Genomic DNA, 9,846 nt, shown 5'->3' on the forward strand with positions numbered 1-9,846 from the left:
TCCCCTCCTCTCTGTCTCACCCTGTGCCCAGCTCCCTCCAAAGCTGTGACCCTCCTGAATAACGTCATTGCAGGTGTGTGCGTGCACCACACCCAGCCTTGTTTGCCGTTCTCCTTATCCTGACTTTGATCTTCCCTTTCTGCCGATTGCATACACTATCAGATAAATGATGTTCAATTTCTCTCTTTTTTTTTTTGTATATCTCTGAAGTGATATCAAAGCAGTGGTCAAGCGTGTGTAAATGAAGCCAAATGTGATACCTCAGGAAAGCACTGTGCTTGACTGCTTCAGCCGGTGTGAGCGAGAACATGTCCACTACATATACAGTGCACATAATCATATACCTTCCTTCTGGATAAGGAGAAACAGGTCCCTCTGTTTTCATGCCTTTGGGTAGAAATAATAATAAAAATAAGTTGGGGAATATAAAAGACCCCCAATTGAAGAAGTTCTCTATCTTGATATTTAAGTATTTCAGGAACAATGGACACAAAAGAGTGCATTTTAAAGATTCATTTTTTATTTTATTTATAATTGTGTGTATGTCTATGTCTGTCTGTCTGTGGGCATGCGCATATGAGTGCAGGGTGTCCAAAGAGACCACAGGCCACTGTAGCCTGATGCAGGTAGTTGTGAGCCACCTGACATGGATGTTGAGAACTGAATTCTCTGCAAAAGAAGTATGGCATGCTTAACTACTGAGCCATGTCTCCATCACCTCCCCCCCACACACACTTTTTTTCTTTGAAACAACATCTCACTATGTAGCCCAGGTTAGCACCAAACTTGCAACAATCCTCCTGCCTCAGCATCCCAAGTGTTGGGACAAAACAGTACTAAGATGGAAGAACAAGAGAGAATTTGGTCCCTGGGACCCAGAAGGCAGAAGGAGAGAGCTGACCTTTGACACGTGTGCACACACACCTGATTTAAAATGCAATGGAAATGTCTTATTTTGTTTTCTGTGCGTTTTGCCTGTATGTATGCCTATGCAACACATGCATGCCTACAGAGATCAGAAGTGGCATCAGATCCCCTGACACCGGGAGTTACAGACAGCGGTGGGCTTCCAAGTGGTGCTAGGAACCAAACCCAGTCCTTTGCAAGAGCAACAGGTGATCCTGACCACTGAGCCCATCTCTCCAGTTGCCTCCCTCCCTTAGTTTTTAAACAAAAAAGTAATTTCTTTCGGAATGCTTGTGAGGATTTCCTTAGAGAACTCTTCAGCTTGTCCCCACCCCACCCCAGAATCAAACAGCATAGTAAACACAGCTGGTCGCACTTCTTGAAACTGAAGATTACCTTTCGGTTGGCACCAACTGAGTGTTTTCAAATGCTTGTAGGTGGAGCTATGAGATGCACTTGGGACCTCCAGAGTCCTAGAGGACAGGATTTGGTTAGCTGCAAGGTAATTTGCCCACAGATCTACAACATCCCCTGTGGTCTGGTTGCCACACCACCAGAGAAGAGGATTCCAAACAGAGAAAGACTTGGGGGGACGGGGCGCCTGAGCCTTGGCAGTTCTTCTTGTCTACAGCGAAGCATGAAGTCATGTCTGCTCCTCACACCATGTATGGAAGTCTGCCCACATACTAGCAACCTGCATGTGATTGCAGCAAGAATGTGGACTGGAGAGCAGAGATCCAGCTTAGAAAAGAATCATCTGTGGCCGCAACCTAAATCCAGGAAGGGATATCAAGGGAGACATTTAAGGAAAGCTACCTGCTAGGAGAACAAGTCGTGGTCCTTTCAGCACAGAGCAGTGTGTTCTGGATCCTCATTTTAATCTACTGCTCTAATTATTTTTAAAAACTATATCATGTAGTCCAGGCTAGCCTGGAATTTGAAAGGTAACAGAGGATGTCTTCGAACTCCTTCCTGATCCTCCTGCCTTTACCTCCTTAGCACCTGAACTATTTAGCTAAGCATTTTAGATTTTTCAGTTTGCTTTAGTCAAGCAGGAACAAGCAAGGAATGAACACCCCTAAGAATCGTTCCAGCGTCCTTGCATCCAGAAGTCTCGGCAATACATCCTGCTAACCCCACTGCTAGAAAACCTCAATTACCCAACTGCGCTGAGAAGCACACAACAACGTAATAGGAAAGGGGCCAGCAAGATGGCTCAGTGGGCAAAGGCACTTGAGGCACAAGTCTGAGGACTTGAGTTCCAACCCCAGAACCCATATAAAGGTGGAAGCGGAGAATCAACTTGACAAGTTTGTCCTTTGAGCTCCATGTGTGTGATGTGTCATGGGCATACCCCCACCCCATACACACACTCCTTTCTACAAAGCAGAAAAGCAGGTTGATCACAGGGATTGAAATTCCAACTTCAAGGAGTCAGAATTATGCCTTCTTGGTGCGAAAAGAGGATGTACATGGTATTTGGTGCACTAAAAAGCACTGGAGTCTTCAGGAGTATAGCACAGTGGTACACCCCTTGCCTGGTGTACACAGGTCACCAGAAGACCTAGGTTCCAGCCAGCCTTGTTACTAGAAACCTTTATACAGTTCTTTCTTTTCTTAAGCATCAATATTCTTGGAATGGCAATGAAGGATAGTTCCTTCCGTGCTCGAGAGAGTTAAAAATGCTCTATGTTGAGCTGAGGAGGCGGCTCGATGGAGAAGAGCACTTGCCGTGAAACATGAGGACCTGAGTTCATGTCCCCAGCACCCACATAAAAAGCTGGCTGTGTGCCTGTAGCCCCAGAGCCATGGGAGGCAGAGACAAGAGGATGGCTGGGCCGTGTCACCTGTCTGCCTAGCTCCAGATTCAGTAAGAGACCCTGCTTCAAGGCCATTAGGCAGAGAGAGGTAGAGAGGACATTCAAAGTCTTCCTCTGTCCTACCCTCAATGTACACAGGAGCCCTCACCTACACACCTTCTCACACAACACGTCGCTCTGATAAGGGCACGGGTGTGTTAGGGGACGGTTTAGGGATGGTTTAGGGCAGTTTAGGGACACGCATTATCTAAGGCTTCTTTTCTAAGTGTTACTAACTTTAAACTCTGAAGCAACAGAAGTCCATGGTTTTACTGCAAATGGAAAATCTTAGTAGGTTCTTCCAACCCAAGCTTTTCTCTTCCAGGAATACCACGAAGGGTTAATTATTACCTGTAAAGCCCCTAAGGACTCAGGAGTGATGACAGCCTGCTCTGAGTCCATCTAGTACTTCTCTCCCAAGAAAAACACAACTGTGTACTCATTAACTCCTTTTCCCCAATAATCTTGTCAAGGAGATGGATGGGGAGAAAGTCGGCGAGGGGGTTAATGAGGTGGGGATGGGAAGGAAGAGAATTTCGGTGTCTCCCTGCCTCCAGTTCCAGCATTTTCCTCTGAAAGAGGTGAGGAGAAGTGAGGTGGTTTTTTTGTTTTTTTTTTTTTTTTTTTTTTTTTTTTGTGGTCTCTGGCTAGTGTCAAACTGCAGCTGCTGGGCCTGCACAAGCAGAATGTGTGAGGCCTGTGACTCAGCTGTGACCTGCACGGGTTCCTGCCCTCCTCTAAGAACTATTAATATCGGCTAACAACTGTGGGGTCCACTCCCTGACACAAGCCACGTCCTGGGGACACTGGTCCTTTACCTGTGAATATGCCATTTTAACTGAACGACTAACAGGATTTTTATAAAGCTCTGACCATCTCGAAATCCTGCAGCTCACCAGAAGAGGCAGCCCCTTGCCTCTAATGACGGGCCGATGACATCACCGGAGGCTGATTAGGGAAGCATGTGGAAGATTAGGGGTGCAGAGAAACAAGGTTTGTTCCTCACTTCCAGCAACTCCAAGGAGACAGTTGGATGTAAACCGGAAACAGCACATTCATCACAGCGTAGAATAGCCATCCTCACGAACTAATACACCTTGTGTGGTTATTTTTTTTAAAGCAATTTCATATTACAGCCACAGCTGTCATTTACTGGGCATTTGTTTTGTACCTGTGACACTGCTAGGTGCTTTATATATTTTCTCTGTTGGGGGAAGATACCAGGGAAATGGTCATGGCCACATGAGCTGATAAGTGACAGGGCCAACATTGCAAGCCAGCTCTGCAGACACCAGACTCTTTACGACGGTTGGGCCTCCTAAAGTTTGGTTTGGGAGTAGAAGGTGTTATTCTGATTTGAGACTGAGTCGCACTATATTGCCCAGGCTGGTCTTGAACTCTTAAGCTTAAGTGACACTTCTGCCTCAGCCTCCCACACACTGGGACAACTGACAGGCCACCATGCCTGGATAGCAAAATGTTTTGAATATTACAGTTGTAACTATTTCCACTTTACGGAGGTGAAAGCTGTGGACACACAAAATCAGGAATCAGTAAAATCTTAAAATTCTTTTGTCATCCATGATTTATATTCAGTAAATGTCTTATTAAAAAGATCAAGATACCTCTTTCTTGAGAGTATCATGAGAATGGTCATAATTATTTTCTTTTTGTATACTTACTAATAGATTTCCATAATTTTATCTATGATATTAATAAGCTATTTTTTTCCAGAAAACACATGGACATTTCCCTCAGTTCCCTCACTTGTATGGTAATAATGGTTGATCAGTTGGAGCACTTATTATCTGCTAAGCATTATTTCACGTTATGGCTTGATTCCTCCTAAGTCTCATGAGACTTCCAAGGATAAGAGCTAGGGCAGAGCTCAGTGGCAAAGAACTTGCCTAGCATACACAAGGCCCTGTTTTGATCTTAGCATTAAAAATTGTTTTTTCAGACTAGAAGGTTGAAAGGTCACCTTTTTTTTTTTTTTCTGGATGAAATTACAGAGACTCTGAGCTCATTCAACTCCTATCATATCCTACTTAAACAATGAGCAGGAACCCAAAACCGTGCTCAGAGTTAATCCTCGGCAATTCTACACCTCCTCATATCGTTTTGTTTCCATTCTCTTTTCTTTTAACTTTTTCCTTCCAACCTGGAGGCTCACTACGTCCCGAGACCAAGTTTAATCTGATCTTAGTATTCCATGGTCTAGTTCAATTTCAAGCACACATGCAATAGTTGCTCACTAAGCCATGCCTGCATCTTAAGGGAGGACATTTGTCAGGCCCCTCCTTCCCACTTCTAATGCATGTGTACTACTGTTTAAACCTAGCCAGCACCATCATCCATAAAGCCTCTCAGCGTGTGACCTCGGCCCTCCCCATACCCACTAGTTCAGAATCTGTCCTCTTTAAAGCAGACTGCCCTCAAACTTGCTACGTAGTTGAGGAGGGTCTTGAACTTCTATCTGCCTGCCTCTACTTCCCAAGTGCTAGGATCACAAGCCTGTGCCACCTCTCTGGTTTTATGTGGTGCTAGAGACTCAACCCAGAGCCTTAAGCGTGTTAGGCAAATGTTCTACCCAGCAACACCCCCAGCCTCAGAATCTGCCTTTACCTAGGTCATGATTCATTTGCACATTTAACGATGGGCAATTACACCAGGTCATTTGTGTTTACCACACCTATCCCTCATGCCACTGTGGGGCCCCTCAGTGCTGTATGACAGGCCGGCTTCTTTGCACATTATGTATTTGTATATGCTGGTGCGTGTTTACATTTTCCATATTTTCACAAGCCCTTACTAAAACAATTTCAAAAATAAAGGCAAGCATGTGGTTTCTATTATTGCCCCTAAACTGAAGAGCATTCAAAACATCTGCTGCACATGAGATTCTGGAGAACACACACACACGTACACACACACACACACACACACACACACACACACACACCACTACCACAACCAAAAAAAAAAGGCTACATTCTCTGGTGCCACTCAACTCTTTCTCTTTGAGCCACATGCAGATTAATAAGAAGCATTTGTGAATTTTATGACCTGTTATATTTGTTTCCAAAAGGACAGTTGGGTTTATTACACATTTCAAATTTATCTTACACATATAGACAGAGAGGCTGGGAGCTAGTTCAATGGGCAAAGTGCTTACTATGCAAGCATGGGGAACTAAGTTTGGATCTCTGGCATCCATATAAAAACCCAGGCATGGCAGGGTGCATCTGGAATCCCAATGCTGAGGGCAGGATGGAGACAAGAGGGAGCCCATTGGCCCATGAGTCTAGGCAAACATCAAGGAACTATCTCAGATCTGGGGAGAGGACCATGCTCATGCAGAGGACCTAAGTTTGAGTTCCAGTTTTATTGTAAGGAGGAGGGTTCCTTGTTGGTTCCTGGCTGCTCAGACTCCCAAAATAATCACACAGAAACCATACTATTTAAAACACTGCTTGGCCCATTAGCTCTAGCTGCTTATTGCTTAACACTTATATCTTAATTTAACCCATTTCTAATAATCTGTGTATTGCCACGTGGCTGTGGCTTACTGGTAAAGTTCACAGCGAGGCTACATGGCTTCTCCCTGACTCTGCCCTTCTTTCTCCCAGCATTATGTTTAGTTTTTTTCTGCCTAGCTAAGTTCTGCCCTATCAATAGGCCAAGACAATTTCTTTATTCATTAATGGTAATCACAACATACAGAGGGGAATCCCACATCACAGTATCTAGACAGTGGTTCACAACCACTTAGACCTCTAGATCCAGGGGTCTGATGCCTCTTCTGACCTCCAAGGACTTCCTGCATGCATGTGGTGCACAGACATATATTCAGGCACACACATATACATAAAATTAAATATAAACTTGTTTTCAAGAAAGAAAGAAACCCCCTAAGTCCCACACACACACAAAATAAGGTGGGGGCAGCTGCAATTGAGATGGCTTAGTGAGTAAAGGTGATTATGCCAAGTCTGACAACCTGAGTTTGGACAGGGTACTCACATGGTAGAAGGAGAGAAGCAAGTCCCACAGTTTGTCCTCACCACACACGCCATGGCATGAGCACACACACACACACACACACACACACACACACAGAGAGAGAGAGAGAGAGAGAGAGAGAGAGAGAGAGAGAGAGAGAGAGAACAGATAGATAATAGATAAACAAATAAAAATTTCAAAGAAGGTAGAAAAGCAATTGATCAGTCTCTGACCTCCGCAGGCACCTGCACAGGTTGGCACAACCATGCATTCACGAACACATACTTGCATGTACCACATACACAAATGCAAAATAAGCAAACAGATGTACAGACAGACACATATTCTGTGCTAGTCACTGCCATTCTAGCCCAGGAACTGCATTCCTTAGATAATCATTTACGTTTCCTTATTTCCTTGAGGGAATTCTGACTCTTCCTTGGGTATAGATGCTCTAAATCAAAGAAAATTTCATCGTGTCACCCAGAAACCCCGACTCTTGCCCCATAAAAATAGCCATGCTTTTATGTTGGAAGTGCATTGGTGGGTAAGAATCGGAGAATCACATGTCTAGCATAACAGTCAGTAAAGACAGCCACCAGCAGTTCTTCCCAGCACGATGGAATTTTCCTCCCTCATTGGATAATGATTGACATACTGACTTACTCTAACCAATATGTTATGCTAGAAGTCACATTCTAACCAGTTCTAAGTCTGGCGTCTGTGCCTTATGTCCATTTCCTACTCCAGCTACCATATGAGAAGCCCCAGGCTGTCCTAGAAAATGAGGTCAGGAAGAACAGAGACCATAAGGAAAGAGAGGCCATGTATAAGGCACAGAGAGGCAAAGTCAACAGCCAAAACTATAACGAGATTTGACAGGACAGCCTCAATGTTTAAAATATTTTTTTTATTTGATTATGAGCATGGTGCTGGTATCTGCTCAACACCTGGTCATTGTCTTTTATGTGAATGAATGTTTTCCTTGCCTGCATGTGTGTACATCCCTAGTGACCACAGAGGTCAGGAGTAGGTGTCAGATCCCCTGGAACTGGAATTACAGGTGGTTTGTGAGCCTCCATGTGGATGCTGGGAACCAAACCCAGTCTTCTCTGTAAGAGCAACAAGTGGACAAAACGGCTCAACCATCTCTCCAGCCCCACGATGCCCTTTTTAGCCCAGTCTGCTGGCTGGGTACAGCCGTGAAAATGAGCATGGCAAGCACAGAGTGGGCAGAAGGATCCATCCCCGTGACCCTCATTCAGATTCCCAACCCAGACAATCATGACCAGTGAAAACAGACTTCTCTCGCAGCCACTGAGTCCAGAGGGGTTTGTTAAATCGCTGGAGATAGCTGAGACTGCAAGCGTGCCTGAGTAGACAGGCAATAAAACATGAGTGGTTTGGAAGGAAGAAAAGTCTTATCAAATACACCTGTCATTGGGAACTTCAAAGGATCAGTGTTATCACTGACCTCCTTGACATGTTTGTCACCATCTTTGATTGAGTGCCATGTGCAACCCGGCTGGCACCGTCTAACTTGGCTTCCTGGGTAATATGTGTTCTGGCTCTTCTGCTGGCCACAGAATTGCTCCTCTCCCACTGTCTTGAGGTAAGAAACACAAAACATTAGTTTATTCTCGGAATGTGGATTTGGGGCTGCGGCTGTAACTCGGTTGGTAGAGTGTTTTAGACATGCACAAAGCCCCAGGTTTGATCACCCTGTAAACCAGGTACATTGATGCTAAAACCAGCACTGTCAAGGCAGAGACAGAAGGATCAAGAGTTCAAGGTCATCCTCGGCTACGTAGCTAGTTTGAGGCTATCCTGATCTACGTGAGACTCCGTCTCAAAGACACTAAAGGAAAAAGATGGATTCTCAAACGTATCCTCATAAACAGCGGCCCTCTGCTCCCTTGGGTAGCCCCTATATTCCACTCTCTTCTGGTTCTGTGTTAAGAGCTCTACCGCCCAGAGTGTGGGAAACACCAGAGCAGGATCCAAAGTTGAGGTCACCAAGCCATACCATCAGAGAATTTCTAGGCACAATTCCTCAGTTCTGAGTTGAAAAGTAGCAGGTGTTTAGTAAACATTGTTCATCCAATAAATGGTTTACTCTACGGGAAGCTCATTTTCTCAAGCTAGACTTTAAGCAGATCACAGGGAGGTGGCCATAGAATCCCAGACTTCTAGCTGGCTACCGACCTTGTGATTATCTAGCAGAATGAATCAGGTCCTACCCCGGCCCCGGGTGGTGGAACCAGCATTTTATTTTAACAATAGGTGTTTCAGGCAAGATAAAGTTAGAGATCCACCTATTTAGTCTAAATTCACCAAAGTCACACAATAGACAGCAGCTTCAAAGAGAACGAGGATGCCAAACTACCTGGGTTTGCCCAGAAATGTGCAGTTTCCTATGTCATGAAACTCCCGATGCTAACAATATTGCTATAGCGAAATACTTGATACCAGATGACTACAATGAAAGAAGGCTTATGTAGCTCACAGTTCTAGAGCCTGGGAAGTCCAAGAACATGGTGCTAATGTCTGCTCAGCACCTGGTCATGGCCTTTTTCTGCCTCACAGTGTGGTGTCACATGGTAACACAGATGAGGTTTCTTCTCATCTTACAATGTTCCTAATGATGGGCCAGTTTGATGGCTTAGTGAGAAGAAGAGGTCCTGATGAACTGAATTCTGTCTCTAGGTCTCACAGTGAAAAGAAACTTTTTCCCTGACCTCTAAATACATGTGATACGTGTGGACCCACACTAACACAAACACATCACATGCAGAAATTAAATACTTTAAGGTTATTAATGACACAGTGATCCTTTTACTCTATGACATCTAACACTAATAACCACCCCAACCTCCTAATGCACTTTAGATGAACGTCTGAACTGGGGTGGGGGATTACATTTCTAACACGTGCACTTTTGAGGGGATGACACTCAAAATGCAGAAAATATTCTAGAAAACGTGTGACAACTTAGTAATAATGATTGACGCTCAAGTTTCCCAATTCTTAAGCTTCTGCATGGCATTTGGGTAACCTGGGTGAGAGGCTGTATGTTGGT

Source organism: Microtus ochrogaster, unplaced genomic scaffold (genome assembly GCF_000317375.1).
Source record: "Microtus ochrogaster isolate Prairie Vole_2 unplaced genomic scaffold, MicOch1.0 UNK1, whole genome shotgun sequence".
NCBI classification, from domain to species: Eukaryota; Metazoa; Chordata; class Mammalia; order Rodentia; family Cricetidae; genus Microtus; species Microtus ochrogaster.